The following is a 17186-nucleotide window of genomic DNA, read 5'->3' on the forward strand; positions in this document are numbered from 1 at the left end:
GAGTTAAAATATTGGTTCTCAGGGGTTGAAAAACCAGAGGCAAGGTCATTCAAAGGTCATGCATGCCTCATCACGCATAACTGCTGCAATACAACCTAACTACAATTCCTTCACAGAAAAAAATGTTATATTGTAAAAAAGATTCTTTACTGATTTAGAGAGCACTTTGAGGTATTAGAAGAGTATTTACTGTAGCACATTGTACAGGGTCTACAGAAGAACTAGGCCTTTCTCTGCTCTCTCACAGCTACCAGTTTCCTTCACAGGCAGGAACTTTCAGCCCCATTTCACAGAAGAGAACACTGGGGCTCAGAGACATTAGGTGTTTGCAGAGGGTGCAGTTAGTGAAAGGGTGGGACTGGGATTCCCAGCTGAGTCACTCTGGGTCCACTGTCAGTCCTCCTCCAACTGGACCAGTTTTCCTACATTTTAGTCATTGGAAAATCATCTTAAAAAAAAAACACTATATATCTACCTGTTAGTGCTATTTTTCATTGAATGGACTGACATTTTTCAATTAAAGGTATTTAGCTAAAAGGAAACTTAATATGGCTACCATAAATGAAAACCCATGATATTTAAGACAAAAAGGGTAAAAATGATAATAAAGATAATGAAAACAGTGAAAATCACTAAATCACAGCTGAACTGTCACCTGCTGAAGGTCTAACCTGTGGTCAGCTTTCTCTTTTTTAATACGATGGAGATTTGGAAGTAAAACTTGCTGTCATAGTCATCTATTTACCAACTTGTAAAATGAACTTGAAAAAGATACAACTTAAGAGGGGCGTGGTGGGGGTGTCAGGGAGGAAAGCAAGCACAGGGCAGCCTCAGGTCTGGGATATTGTTTCTTTTCCTGTTAGTTACGTACATGGGTGTGTTCACTTGTGAAAATTCATCAGGTTGAATATCACTCATTCACTTTTCCTGTCATATCTTAATACAATTTACTTTTAAAAGCTATATGAAACAAGATTTTTGTCAACTGATGGTTATTCAATGCCAACAGGAATCCTCAATTTGGGGTGCAGTGAAGAAGGAAGATTTATTCAGTGCAAAACGGCCCAGCTGTGATACAAAACAGATGTGAAAGCAGCATGGCTCTGGAACAGCTCAGCTGTGATACAGCAGGGCTGTGGAAACAGCACAGCCGGAGGCGGCCCTGGGGCCAGGCCCCTCTCAGGGGAAACAGCTCAGCTGTGCTGCTGCTCCTCACCAGTCTGCTCTGAGCCAGTCTGCCTGGCCCTACGTGGGTCTGCTCTGGTCTGCACTGGGCTGCACTGGGCTGCTTCACTCGGTTCTGGGGGAAACTGCTCAACGGGGAACCACAGTAATCCAGAAATGGAAAGTGCACTCTCAGTGCCAGAAGGGAGCTGGTTTATATGCACAGGAGTCCCTGCCACTGGTCCCTGATTGGCCTGTCCTTATGCAAATAAAGACTTCCAAATCTCAGTCTGATTGGCCCAAAAGGCAATGTCCTCTCTAAAGAGCAGTACACCTGAGAGGCCCCGGGCTGAAGTGACTGTTAGGAGCTGTTTTTAAAAACTTTAGTCCAGTTTGCTATCAGGGGCCCTTTTCTCTCTGTGTTCACAGGTTTTTAGTATCCAAAATACAAAAATTAAGTAATGTGTTAATTGCTGGTGCTTAGTAGAGGCGTATTTCAAGTCTATTTTAGAGGCATTTAATTACCTGCCTACTTAGAAATAACTTGCAGAAGTAAAGGTCTGCGTCTGTTCGTACTGCCAAAAGGAATGCGGAATGCAGTGGACACATTTTGCCTCCAGTCCAGTGTCCACACTGCGGGTCCTCTCCCGCTGCCACCAGGCTTCCCTGGGCCTGATCCGACCCTCGCTGAGCGGCTGCCCTCGTGCCTCCTCAGGCCCGGTCCTCGACAGTATGGACAGCTACCACCCAGCGATAGTGAATCCAGCATCTCTGCCCCAACCGGCCATCTCCACCTCCACAGACTGAAAGATTTTTCTTCCTCTCCTAATCAGAAAAGTACTTGGTGTGCCGCGGCCGCACTGCTCGGGGTAGCGAGGCCCCCGACCAGAACAGCCCCCTCGCTGCTGTCCTTGGTGCTGAAAGCGGTCGCCCTCCTTTGCCCCCCCCCCCCCGCCCCCGCCCTTGACCACAGTAGAACGCACGGCCCTTAGCTCCAACCCTCCCGTCGCCGTCCCACCCCTGGGTGTCCCACTCTCCCATCAGACCACTACGCCTCTTCCTTCGCCCCACCCCTGCCTCGCTCTGGACAGTCCACTTCGGGTGCGTTTGGACCGCACCACCGCGTCCTTGCTACACCCTACCTGCTGAGGCCCTCCTCTTCCATCCAGGTTTGCCAGCTCGGCTCCGCCTACCCCGCCCGAGCGCTTTGGGATCTCACGCTTCCTCTCACGAGGTTTGCCTGCGCTGCACCACAACCGAGGACCACCCCGGGTGAGCTAGTCGCGGATACCCCCTGCGGAACTGCGTAGACGTGGTCCCCAATTTCTCCCTCCCGCATGCGCCCTTGTGCGGCAGCCGCCACCCAGTGGCTGCCGGTCCCCTCCTCTGAGTACATCCCGTACCCGCCGCAGATCCGCGGCCGCCTCCCTCCACAGTCTAAATTTCGCGAGAAGTAGGCCACTGTCGCCCCCACTCACTCCTGCCCTGGCTCACGCCATGCTCGCCTCTCCTTCTAGGTTCAGTCACAGCTCTCCCCCAGTCCGTACTGCTCCAAGCCCTGCGCACCTCTCTCTCCGTGCGCCCCAGGTTTGCCAGCACCGCTCCCCACCCCACGACCTCCCATGCTGTCCCCCTTTCACCGCGCCGGAGACACGCCAGGTCAGGACGTTTGCGGAGAGGCGGGGACCTCCAGAGTCAGGGGACCCGGCCGCCCGAGGTGGGCCGCGGACAAGCACCTCCAACCAGCGCCCTCTTGTGCGGTCACCTGGTAGCGGAGGCCGGGGTAGCTGAATGTCGAGAGTGCCCGCGCTCCTCTGCAGCCCGGACTTGGGAGGGTTTGGGGCGGACGAAGGATCGAAGGCCTCTGCCTTTAGCGGGTCGGAGGTCAGCGGGAAATTCAGAACTCCAAGATGTTTTGGACTCAGCAGGGCTGAATCTGATTCCCACGGAGAAGAGCGGGCGGGCCCTTTGGCTCAACATTGCTGAGATTTGCATACGCGTACTTTATAAACTTTACAAACTATTTTTGTCCAGACATATCTGAAAATTTCAACGGAGAATAGCAGTTGTATTTAAGGAAAAAAAATCAAGAGATTGACTGGAATCACAAGTAGGTACACGGCTTTCCTACATGGAATAGAAAACAATAAACGCACCGGAGTTGAGAGCATTAATGGCTGATACATAAGGTTCATTTCGGCTGTCCTTAGGAGCTCAGCTGTGAACGTTGACTACTGTCTGGATGGTGGTTCAGGCTGGAGTATAGTAACTGACAGCTCAGACCCGCGACGTTCACAAAACAGGACTTAAGGTTTTCAAATGTTATTTTTACCGAACTTTTGGTTGTCTCTCAATGGGACAGCAACCAAGCAAGGTTCACATTTGTTTACTTTTCGTTAATGAACATACAGGCAGTATCAGTTTTGATTAGAACAATTTATATATCAAAGTTCTTCATTGTTATATGCCACGTTTTAAAATATTTTCTCATATTTTTCTTTATGCATGTTGGCTGTACTTTTCATTCATAGCACCTTTCCCCAACAATGTCTAGTACGAATAAGAAAGGGAGCTAGAGAATGGAGTGACTGAGGCCGTCAGGAGATGATGGCAGTTACTGGATGTACATCCAGGTTTACCTCAACCCAGTATTTCATCCTCGAGCCACTAAATACCTGTGAACAAAATGGAAATGTGACGTTAATGGACCAAAAGATTCAAAAAGAAGCCCCCAAACTGAGTCCTCTAAACCCCCACCAAGGGCCCAGGAGCTGTTTTCAGTCTATTATAAAAGCTAAAGAAATCCTGCTGGAAACACACCGATGATAAAGTCGCACTTACTAGATCTACAGTTTCCTTTGTTGTCTCAAAATTAACTCAGAAAGTGATGCTGATCAGAGCTCCAGTGGTCTCAGCTGTGGTAAAAAGAGGGACAATGTGGTTGGCAGATAAAATCTCTCCGTATACAGTGGGAGTGGGAGGCCGGGCAGAGTGGGCTGATGGTGAAAAATGAGGAAACCATTTATTTGAAAAGTTCGGGTGTCTCAGTATTTAACAGAGTATATATTTGGACTACCTTAAAACATAGCTTCTCAGTCTATTTGCAGGTCTTCCTTTACTAAATATTATTCAGGTTAAACAATCATCTGACTTAATTTGAATATTAGCTCTTCAGTGATTTTTTTCTAGATGAGTGTAATAAAAAGGATTCTAAATCTCACACCTCACATCTATTCTTTTGAAGTCGTTTTGCTCCAAGGGAATTCTTTTATCACTCAACCAAAAAAAAAAAAAAAAAAAAAAAAAAGAAAAAAGAAAAAGAAAAACAACCCCACCAGAATTATCAGATGGAGAAAAGAGGCTTTGTCCTCAGCTTCTCGGCAGGCCGACCATACACGATGCCCCGTGATGTTTCTTGTTCCCATACTTTAACCCCAGCACTAGGAAGCCACGGCTGATCCTATGAAGCCCTCTCCGTCCAACCAAACACCCTCCCAGCCAAGGTGGCTTCACCTGAGACGCCCAGAACCCTGAGCACAGCTCCACACCTCCTTTGTTAGTTACTATCTACATTGTACTCAGTGTTCGAAGGCTGTGCCCTACGACCCCAAACTGTAGTTTCGCTTAAGCAGGAAGTGTGTCTTTATTAAACTGTGTGTGCCCAGCCCTGGTCTGCTGCTGGTACTACAGGCACTCACATGTTTGTTGGATATATATTGTCAATCCAGCCAGCAGAACGCTCAAATGGTTTTTTCCCCAAGTAGCAGAGACCATGTCATTTTTTAAAAGAAGCAACTAAAGTTTATTAGTGGGGGAAAAATACATATGTTCCAGTTCCATTGTGCTGACTGCGTAATAGTGTGGGCCTCTGGATTGGAGCAGGTTAAATTTCAGCTGCTAAGTGGATGAATTCAATATTAAACTACAGGTTAGGATTTAAGACAGTACTTTTTGGAAGCAGACACACTTGAATTTCAATCTCGACCCTGCCTCTTACGTAAAGACTACAACCTTGGACAAGTCACTTCATTTCGCTAAGACTAAATGTCTCACCTGAAGTAGAAGTAACAATAGCTAACTCATAGGGATACTGGGTACACTAAATTAAATGAAATATTGCATGTAAATAACAGCACAGTGGTGGTACTTTAACTTGGACTTTACTTTTTAAAAATAGTATTACTCACTTTAATCACAGTAATACAGCACACAGCGTGAAAACCAAATAGCACGGAAAGACACATACACCAAAAATCAGCCCCTTTCCCCTCTCCATGCTCTGGCCAGCCTACCCAGAGGCCGCCTCTTGCAACTTGCCTTATATGTCTGTCTCCTGGCTTTCATCTCCAGATTATATCCATTTTATGTATAAAGCTTTCTCCTGATGTATCAAATTTAGATACCTCCTATTTACTTATTATGGAGATGAAATATATACCAGGATCATTAAAAAATGATGTCTGTTAAACTCAATACACTGGGAAGAGCATACAGAAGAAAGAGTCTCCCGCTTAGGAGCCGATGAAATGATCCAAATCAGCTGTAACCTGTTGATTCTGGGGTCTCTACCCCTCAGAGTATAAATGTGAAATGGTTTTGTTTTTTCTAATAACTACACTTAGCTCTCCTGTGTGGAAGCTCCTTTCCCACCTGCTAATTGTGGCAGACTGATTGCATTAGCGACCCCAGTTTTTCATACTTCCCTGTACCCTTGGCCTTTGGTCATACCCTCCCACACTGACTCTGAGCTTGGCCCCTAAGAAAAACTCAAGTAGAGGTCCAGAAAAGAGCTTGAGTGTGTCTGCTTTCTTCTCTTGGACCCTTACCACCGCCACCGTGAGAACAAGCTCAGGCTGGCCTGCTGGAGTGCGGCACCAAGCCAGTCACCCCACTGAGGCCGTGTTAGTCCAGCCAGTGCCCGGACAATCCTGGGCTGACTGCAGGGGCAGAGCAAGCCCCGCAGACACCAGCCGGGCCGGGGCCTGTCACAGGTCAGCAGAATGGATCCGGCCAATGTGTGGACTCCTGCTGACTTGAAGGCACCCCATACTCTACAGTTGATTTTTTGGAGAAGGAAGGGGGGCTTTGGGAGGGGAGGGCATCATCTCTCATTACTAACTCTGCATTTCCTTGCTGAGTCTTATTTTCATATTGGTGGGATGGAGGACCCCAGTCCTCCAGGAATGGTTCCTCAGAGCAGTCTGCAGACTGGCTTCCGGCCCCAGCGGCTACCAGATTATTCATAGCAATCCAAATATAGAAAATGGGCTACTTAGAGACTCTTGTCTCCAGCTTGGGGCTTTAGCTGCGATTCTTTGAAGTTCTCCATTCCCAAACATCACCTATCTGCTGTGAATGTTTGATAAATTCTGTACAATGATGCTGGAATGTTTTTTTCTCCAAAAAAATTCATCATCATCTTCCACACTAAATGATCACCTACTCCACTCCCCCGGACCCAGCCGACCAGCCCTGTAAGGGCCAGGTGAAGAGGCTGGGGCATTTTTTTTTTAAAGAGAGGGAGAGAAACACGATGTGTGGGGGAAACACTCACACAGCTGCCTCTCACACGTGCCCCAGTTGGGGACCGGGCCCACAACCCAGGCAAGTGCCCTGACTAGGGATGGAACCAGCGACCCTTCTTTTTGCACACCAGTGCTCAGTCCACTGAGCCACACCGGCCAGGGCTTGTTGTCAATTTTTAAAGACCCCTCTGATTCCTTATTTTCTGTTTTATAAACAAAGTTCTGAGAAATGTTTTCAGAAATATGACAATTTTAGAGTTCAGGTTTGTCTGCTGAGATTATTCCTTAAATTAAACCTTATGATACAAAAATCAAGATACAGTAAACAAAATACAAGTAGAATAGCTTATGATTTTATGTGAAGAAATAAGCATATCACAAAGAAAGTCTGGCTTCTTACACAATACCTAGCCTGTCAAAATGTTTTGTTTTACATATACACAGAACTATAACCGAAAGAAATCAGTGATAACAAATCTCCATGTATCAGGGAACTTTGATTTTTCTTTTTTTTAAATATATTTTATTGATTATGCTATTACAGTTGTCCCATTTTCCCCCCTTCACGCCCTTCCACCCTGTACACCCTCTCCCACCCATTTCCCCCTTTAGTCATGTCCATGTGTCATACTTATAAATTCTTTAGCTTCTACATTTCTCATACTATTGTTACCCTTGCCCATCTATTTTCAACCTACAATCTATGCTACTTATTCTCTGTACCTTTTCCCCTGTCTCCTCCTCCCACTCCCCTGTTGCTAACCCTCCATGTGATCTCCATTTCTGTGGTTCTGTTCCTGTTATAGTTATTTGCTTAGTTTCTTTTGATTTTGCTTTAGGTGTGGTTGTTAATAATTGTGAGTTTGCTGTCCTTTTACTATACATGTTTTTTCTTTATCTTCTTTTCTTAGATAAGTCCCTTTAACATTTCATAAAATAAGAGCTTGGTGATGATGAACTCCTTTAACTTGATCTTATCTGAGAAGCACTTTATCTGCCCTTCCATTCTAAATGAGAGCTTTGCTGGATAGAGCAATCTGGGATGTAGGCCCTTGTCTTTCATGACTTGGAATACTTCTTTCCAGCCCCTTCTTGCCTGTAAGGTCTCTTTGGAGATATCAGCTGACAGTCTGATGGGAAGTCCTTTGTAGGTGACTGTCCCCTTATCTCTTGCTGCTTCTAGGATTCTCTCCTTCGTTTTAACCTTGGCTAATGTAATTATGATGTGCCTTGGTGTGTTTCTTCTTGGATCCAACTTCTTTGGGACTCTCTGAGCTTCCTGGACTTCCTGGAAGTCTATTTCCTTTTCCAGAGTGGGGAAGTTCTCCTTTATTATTTGTTCAAAAACGTGCTCAATCTGTTGCTTTTCCTCTTCCCCTTCTGGTACCCCTATAATTTGGATGTTGGAATGTTTAAAGATGTCCTGGAGGTTCCTAAGCTTCTCCTCATGTTTTTGAATTCTTATTTCTTCATACTTTCCTGCTTGGTTGTTTTTTTTCTTCCTTCTGGTCCACTCTATTGTTTTGAGTCCCAGTTTCCTTCCCTTCACTATTGGTTCTCCGTGCATCTTCCTTCATCTCTTTTATGGTAACCTGTATTTTTTCATGTAATTTATGCCCAAAATCAACCAATTCTGTGAGCTTCCTGATCACCAGTGTTTTGAACTGTGCATCTGATAGATTGGCTATCTCTTGGTCGCTCAAAAGGATGAATCCTGGGGGACTCATCTGTTCTGTTGGAGATATGTGTGTGTGTCTCTCTCTCTCTGCTTTTTTTTTTCCAGTCTGGTTGCTCCTGTTATGGTGAGGGATGGAGCCTTAGGTGTTCACCGGGGCTGGGCACCCCGGTCGCTAGATTGTGACGTTGTATGTGGGGGTGAGGGTGGTGGTGGGAGGGAACAATGGCGTTAGCTCTGTTCTCCTGGGATCTCAGTCCCTTCTCTGGGGTCCTGGTTTGCGTACTCTGCCCTGGTTCACAATGCCGCCTCACTGGGTCCGCCAGCCACTGCTTGCGTACTCAGGGCCCACGGCTGCGTCCTGGATGGCTTACGTGCTCCCGGTTGCCTTATGCGCCCAGTCCTCCCCAATCTCCATGACCCATGACCCGAGCCTGCTCCTCCTCTCCGCCCCTCCTACCGGTCTGGATGAATGGGTCTACTTCTACTTCTTGGCTGTCCAACTTCCATTCAGATAAATTCTCTGTCAGTTCTGGGTGTTATTCTGGCTCTAAATTGTTGTTGTTCTAATCTTGGTTGTGCGTGGAGGTATGGTGCATCCACCTATGCCTCCATCTTGCCAGAAGTCCTGATTTTTCTTAAATGAACACCCTGCGCATGGATGTATGTGGTCCCTGGGTAAATGCTCATCATAGGAAAGGCCACATTTACTTCAGAGCACAGATCTCATTGGTGGATAACAGTGGCTTAAGGGAGATGGTGACCATAGCACTCCATTCTCCTTGGAAGATGCCAGCGTGGTCACTTTGAAGAGGGAAATAAGGGTAGCTTTAGGAAACTGCGCATCACTGTGAGGTGCTAGAGAACTGGGTAGTAACATGAAAATATGAGGCAGTACAATTACACATGACCTTTTTGATAGACTCTGAAGTCTCAGCATTGGTATTAAACAGTGGATCTGAAAAGCAGCTTAGTCAAATGCCTTGAAGATTTTGCCTTTTGTCTTAAAGTGCTGTCCGTAAGGTAATGGCTCACTACCAGGAGTTTGCTTTCCAGAAACCTAATAGCCTCACAGGTGATCAATGAAGACACTAAATGAAGAAATATCTTGGTCTGGTGGGCAAAATAAATGTAAAAAGGTATTAATACAATACCTTCATTTTTATTTATTGTAAAAATGATTAAAGTTTAACTATTTGATTCTCTAGCCTCAGTAAAGAGAAGGGGAGGCATGAAAACGGCAGATGCGATGCCCAGCAGAGAAGAGATGGGGAAGCCATTTAAAAAGAAAAAGGAAACCCAGAACACACTTCTTCAGTCCGAAGAGCAGTAGGCAGCTCACGGTGCCCGGGTGCATCATCGCACCACGCCGACGTGCCCTGGGAGGAGCTGCAGCAGAGCACCGGGGCCTGGACACTGCAGCAATGGCTCGGAGTCCTCGTCTGCAGAAAGCGTTACTACTGGTGGCCTCGCAAAAGAAGAGTTAGCATTTTTCTGCCTCGTATTTTACACATATATATTTTTTTCTATCACAGCTTTTGTAGTTCTACCTTTTTAAATATATGGGATATACTTTAGGTTAAAATACTAAGTTTTTGTGTTTAAAAGAGCATTTCAAGTTTGTGGAAAATTCATTTCTGTGCAACCCTTATATGCTAATGATGCTGTGAAATAAATGTGTTGCCAGACAACCTTTTCTATGAAGAAGTAGTGATATGGGCCTGCTGAAGTCAGGCTCGGCAGTGACGGAAACAGAGGGTTTCAGCAGATGAGACGCAGAATGCTGTGCATTTACAGGATGACCAAGGAAAGAGGCGCTGGTGCCCTCGGCAGTTACTACTGCCTCTGAGTCACGGCAAGATTCTTCCTCATGCCGGGATCAGTGATGAGGTTAGAGATGTTTAAAGATCAGAGATTTAAGACAATTTCTATACAAACTTTGAACAATATAAACTTTTTTAAGACAAAATTTGACATGTCTTTCAGGAAATAAATCACTTGACAGAGAGACAGAGACAGAGCCATCATGTGAGAGAGAAACACCATTAGTTTGCCTCAGGTTCATGCCCTGACCAGGAATTGAACCTGCAACCTTTTAATGTGATGATGCCCCAATCAACTGACCCACCTGGCTGGGACAAAGCAGTGTTATTTTAATGAATGGAAGTGGTATTCTGTAATACATGTAGTAGTGTGTTAAGCATACATTTTATAAAGATGTTTTTAAAAATATGTATTTGCAAGATGCATTCAGAACAGCGTTATTTCAGTGAACGGAAGTGGTAGCCACTCTGCAATGTCTGTAGTGAAGTGTTTAAGGACACATTTAGTACCGATGTTTCTGACAAGCGACCGGCAGGCAAATACCAGTCAGCACAGTGTGATTTCAGGGGAGGGAAGTACCACATACTCTTCACTGCGTGTAGTCAAGTGTTTAGTAACACACCTGGTAAGATGTTGCTAACAATCTACTTGGAGGAGGAGTTCAGCACATAATTATTTCAGTGAGTGGAAGTGATACCCATCTGTAATGTGTGTGTTGGATTTTTAAAAACATGTAATATGTTTCTGACAATCCACTTCACAACGCATGTAACACAGTTATTTCAGATTTGATGGAACAGGCATTCTGTAATGCATGTGGTGAAGTGTTTAAGAGCACTTTTTATAAAATTTTGTTAACAGTCTGCTTGCCGTATGTGTTCAGCACAGAAATTTTCAGCGAATGGAAGCATATAGTGAAGTGTTTAAAAAGACTTCTTATAGTGATGTTTCTAACACACTAGTTAAAGGGGCATCCACAACAGTATTATTTTGGTGAATAAAAGTGATACTCATTTTATATGCATGTAATAAATTAAGAGCACACTTAATTAAGACATTTCTAACAAGTTACTTGCAAGATGTGTCAAAAAAAAGACCCCTGTTATTTCATGAATGGAAGTGATAACCGTTGTGTAATGCATGTGGGAAAGTGTTTAAGCACACATTTGCTAAAGAGGTTTCGAGTAAGCTGCTTAAAAGACGCACTCGTCACATCGTTACCTTAGTGATCGGAATGGATACCCACTCCAAATGAATGTAGTGAATTGTTTAATAACCCTTCTTGTGAGATGTTTTTAACAAGCTACTTGAAAGATGCATTCAGGGAAGTGTTGTTTCAACGAATAAACATGACACCCATCTGCAATGCGTTTCCTGAAGTGTTTAAGAACTTTTTTTATGCAGATGCTCCTATGTGCTACTTGCAAGATGCATCCAGCACAGTGTGGTTTTCGGCATTTGAAAGTGACACCCGCTCCCTAACGCATGGAGTGAAGTTTTCAAGAACGTATTTAATAAAGATGTTCTAACAAGCTAATTGAGAGATGCAGGAGGCACAGTGTCATTTCTCTGGCTGGAAGGTTGTAGCACGTGTAGTGATATGTTTAAGAACACACTCATGAAGACGGCTCTAACAAGGGCCTCGCAGTTGCATTTGGGAGTGCTGTTTACTGAATGACAGCGACACCCAATCTGCAGTGCGTGCGGTGACGGTTTTACATGACACTTTCTATAACGGTGTGTCTACCAAGCTGCGTCAAGATGCACTCAGCATGGTTTTTGTTCAGTATCTCTAAAGTATGACACGATGTGTTTAAGAACAATTCCTATTAAGTGTTTCTAACATGCAACTTATAAGATGTAATCAGCAAGTGTTGTTTCAATGAGTTGAAATGCCATGAAGTTTTTTTCTTAATCTTCACCTGAGGCTATATATATGTATCAATTTTAGAAAGAGGTAAAGGGAGAGAGAGAAAGAGAAGCCCCGACCAGGGGGTCAAACCTATAACCTAGGTATATGCCCTAGGCATACCTTTGATACAGAGTGTAGCCAAAAAGGGGTGCAAATAGGGATTTGGAATGGAGTCCAGAACTCAAGGTATCTAGGAAATATTAGAAAGTCATATATAAGATGCTCTCACCCCTTCCCCCTTCAGGTGTGAGTTGGGGGAAGGGACACATGGAGCAGGAACATGCAGGGTTGTTTTGTACAGCAACAGCTTTGCAGCTAAACTCTGGCATGGTCATTTAACATATCTATAGCCTTTAATTGGTTGCATAGATATGTTAAATAGCTGTGGCCATGTTTTGAGCCAGGGAGAAGGGAGTCACTTCCACCCAAGATGTAACTGGGGTGCAGGTCCCCCGAGTTACAGGGCCTGTGTGAGAGCTTGGACAAGATTGGCTCCATGACATGGGGCACACCTGCCCAGACTCATGATGGCAGCCCAGTGAACTTGGAATGATACAGGAATGCTGGTGGTGTAACTGACTGTAGGAGGAGTCAGAAACGGGGCACAGAGGAAGATTGGTGCGGGGATTTAAACCCAGACTCGGCAGCCATTGAGGAGAGCACCACTCAGCTTTGCCAGAGTGGGGACTCCCTCCCCGCAGCTTAGGTGAAAAGGGAACCATGTGGTTTTGCCAGAGTGCTGACCCCTGAAGCTTTGGTAGAAGAGGACCACAAGGCTTTGGGGTGCTCCCTGTGACCGAGTGGCTTGGGAAGCAGGAGAGACTTTGCCTGGAAGAAGGGTGAAAGAACTCTTGCCAGTAGGCTATGAAAAGGTGCCACATGGCTTTGCATTAATTAAAGATTCGTCCTGGACAGTGACACAGCTGACAGTGTCAGGAGCCTGGATCCCGGACGTTTGCTTCTTTTCTGGAGTTACAGTACCCCGAATTAGGACAGGGGAGAAGGAAGCACTGTGGGCATCTGTGGGTATCCTAAAGGACTTTGTATTTTAATGAAGACATTAGGGTACTACTTTAAGTCTGTATAGCATTAAATAAACATTTCCTTTCCTCTTCACAAATCTCTGGCATTGAGAGACATCTTTCCTAGAGGCGACAGGCAATCGAACCTAGTGGGTTGGTCAATAATTGCCCTCTTGGCCCTGTTCTGTAACACCCTGACCAGGAATCACACCCTTGACCTTTTGGCAAACGGGACAACGTTCCAACCAGCTGAGTCATCCTGCCAGGGCGCCATGAAGCTTTTAAGAACACAGTTAATAAAGATGTTTCTAAAAAGCTAGCTTCAGAGGCCTTTAGCACAGTGTTAACTCAGTAAATCCAAGTAACCGACATTCAGCAATTCATCTAATGAGGTGTTTAAGGTCACATTTAATAAGGGTGTTTAGCAAGTTACTTGCAAGATACATTCATCACAGTGTTATTTCAGGGAATGGAAGTGATACCCACTTTGCGATACTTGTAGTGAAGTGTTTAAAAACACATTTAATAAAGATGTTTCTAATAAGCTACTTGATATGTGTATTCAGCAGAGTTATTTTAGAGAACGGAGTCATTTTTATAATGTATGTAGTGAAGTATTGGAGAACACATTTAGTAAAGTTGTTTTTTTAACAAACTACTTGCAAGTTGCGCTCAGCAGGGCTCCTTCACTGAACTGAGGAGACAGGCTTTCTGCAGCACATGCGGTGACACGTTGACTGTCCTTGAAAATGAACTCAGCACAGTACGAACTCAGGATACGTAAGTGATGCCCATTCTGTAATGCATGCAGTGAAGTGTTTAAAACACATTTAATTAGGATGTTTCCAACAAGCAACTCGAAAGATGAATTCAAAACTATTTCAGTGAATGAAAGCGATACTCTTTAATGCATGTGGTGAAGTGTTTAATAACGCTTCTTTTAAAGGTGTTTTTAAAAGCTACTTGCAGGATTGGTTTGGCACTTGTTATTGCAGTGAGTGAAAGTAAAACTGTCACAGGTGGGCACAGGTAACCAGGTTCTTAGTGATCGGGACAAAGAATTGAACTGAACACCCAGAGTTTATAGCAGAGAACATGGGAGCAGGCCAACTCCAAGCAGAGATTGACCTCATGGGCTGGAGGGACTCGATTCTTATAGGGACTCAATTCTTTCTGGCTAGTTTTGGTGGGCTTTTACTGAGTATGTACAAGTAGTTGCATTACTTTAAAGCTACTGCGCATGTCGTTTCCCATGATCCTCCCCGATTGGCCACCAGGGAAGAGGGTCCCACAATGCTAGGGAATTAATCCCTGTTTCTCCTGGGGTCCCCCTGTACTAGATTCACCTTTCCCTAAGCCAGAGAATCATAGCTCTCCATGCTAGAGATTGGTGAAAAAGAAAAGAGTTATTTATTCAAGTTATACAGACTAAAAGTAATGACTTAATGTCTTTGTCAAAATCCCAAAGTCCCTTGAGACACCCACAAACACACAGTCCTTCCTTCCCCCCTTTGCCCAGTCTGGGGTACTGTATCTCAGGGAAAGAAATAGAAGTCCCTGGCTTAGGCAGCTCTTGGTTTTTCCTAGTAATTTGTGCTCAGCTGGCAGGCCTTCCTTAGTTCCCAGCACCATTGGTTGTGTTGCCAGGATCTCCAGCTAAAGCCGAGTGGTGGTTCTCTGTTAAAGCCACATGGTGATTCTTCTCATGGCTGCGGGCAGGGAGAGGGGGTCCCCCTTTCTGGAAGAGCGAGGCAGCGGCGGCAGCAGCAGCAACACCTAGAGGGCTAGTGTGGAGCTCATCATGTCCTGGCCAGAGTAGATGGCTGCGAGGTTGGCTGAGCCCGAGCAGTGAGAGCTCGGGCACGGCACTCAGAGGCCTGGCGGTGGGGCGGTGACCGGGTGCTCCTGAGTCACTTATTGGTGGCCCCTTCTCAAGGCCACTGCTGCAGGGCCGCCTGGGGCTTGGAGCCAGGTGGTAGAGGAGCCGCAGGCGGCTGCATCTTGGATGGTGTCTGCGGGGCTGCAGGCGTCCCCACTCTGCTAAAGCTGCATGGTTCTCTCCTCAGTGGCTGCGGTCCTCCCTGCACCGCCACAGCTGCATGGTTCTCCCTCCAATGGCTGTCACGTCTGGGTTTAAATCCCCTCACCAGCCTTCCTCTACAGCCCCATTTCCGACTCCTCCCACACTCGGTTTCACATGCCAGAACTCTCAAAGCCTTCCAGCTTTAGTGGACTGCCACTGTGGGTCTGGGCAGGTGTGGCCCCATGTTATGGAACCAATCATCTCTGAGCTCCCACGCAGGCGCTGTAACTTGGGGGACCTGCCCCCCCCCCAGTTACATCTTGGTGGGGAAGTTACTTCCATTCCTCTGGCTCAGAGCTGGTCACAGCTATTTAACATATCTATGCAACCAGTTAAAGGTTATAGATATGTTAAATGACCACACCAGAGGGTAGCTGCAAGGCTGTTGCTATGCGAAACAACTCTCAATGGCCCTACTTCATTTGTCCCTTCCCCCAACCCACACCTGAGGTGGAGGGTGAGGACATCCTATATATTTTTCTAATATTTCCTGGACACCTTGAGTTGTGAACCTCATTCCAAATCTCTATTTGGGGCCCCCTCTGGCTGCACCCTCCTACAAAATCACTCTGAAATCATGCAGCGAAGTGTTTACAGACACATTTATAAAGAAGTTTATAATGAGCTATTTGCAAGATGTGTTTGGTGTTACTTTAGTGAATGGATGTGATACCCACCCTGTAAGGGTAGTGAACTTTTTCCTCCCTCTTTTCCCCGGGAACCCCAATTAATTCTAAAGTTTGTCTTTCTGATCAAATCCAAGATCTCTCTTAGACATTCTTCGCTCCTTTAAAATCTTAGTCCCCTCTCTTCTTGTAAGTGTATTCTTTGTCGCTTCCCACCTGCCAGGTCACTTACTCCTTCTCCCGGCTGGTCTCCCCTCACTGACCCTCTCTGCCGCACTCTCCATCTCGTTGACTGAATTCTGCACTTCCGGACTGTTTGACTCATTTTAATAATTTTATTCTCCCAGTAAAGAACTCCTTCTGTTCATCACTTTTATTAAATTTATTGAGTTCATTAAATTTCCTTTCTGAATTTTCTTGTAGCTCACTGAATTAGTCCATAACAGCTATTTTGAATTCTTTATCATTTAGATTTCAATTTTCTGTTTTTGAGTTTGACTGCTGAAGAATTGTCAGTTTTAAAACTTGTATTTTATTGATTTTTTATAGTGTTTGCAGCTAAGTGCTCTGCTTTTACATTAATAGCATACAACGCCTTAACTGTGCTTTTTATGTCTTTGATTCTTATAATTTACCAGGCTGCTATTAGAAACTTTCTTTTATAGTCCAGCAGGTGGCACTATAGCTCCAGCGTGTGGTTTCTCCTTTGCCCACTGACCTCGGACGATTTCCTAGCACACTCCCTGTCTCCTGGAGCTTGCTTTCACTTAGTCAACCTCAGAGTAGCGGGGGGCTGGGCTTAGTAGCACTTGGGGCTTCAGGCCAAGTGGGTAGCTCCTCCAGTGGGGTACTCCCAGAGGCTTGTGGGCAGATTTCCTGCTGAGGTTTTGAAGCAAACATCTGAAACCACATTCTTTAATATTTAATATTCTTACCTGCCTCCTCTCCTCTCTCCTGTCTTCCCCCAGTCACGGAGTCCCTCCTCAGAAATTTATGTGCTGCCTGAGAAAAATAGGTTTCTCCACTTGCAACCTGAACCGGGGGAAGCAGGGTAGTCTCTCATCACTTTCATTTTCCACCCGTTCGGAAGTGGTCGCTGCTTTCCACCCCCTCTGAGCCGATGTTGCTGCTGCTGCCACCAAACAGCTCAGCCTATGGCAGTGTCTCCCTGGGGTGGGTGTAGCTCCGCCAAGTTTCCTGCTGCCCCGTTTCCAAACTTCTCTCCATCACACTCTGACAGCAAGCTGGAATCACCCCCCAGGCAAGCCGGACTGCTGCAAATTCTCTCTCACCCCTGTGTATCTGCTCGGGTTTGCACTCTCCCGGTTCTTCCCCATCACAGCAAGTGGGGGTGG

This window comes from Phyllostomus discolor, chromosome 11 (assembly GCF_004126475.2).
Source record: "Phyllostomus discolor isolate MPI-MPIP mPhyDis1 chromosome 11, mPhyDis1.pri.v3, whole genome shotgun sequence".
Classification (NCBI taxonomy): domain Eukaryota; kingdom Metazoa; phylum Chordata; class Mammalia; order Chiroptera; family Phyllostomidae; genus Phyllostomus; species Phyllostomus discolor.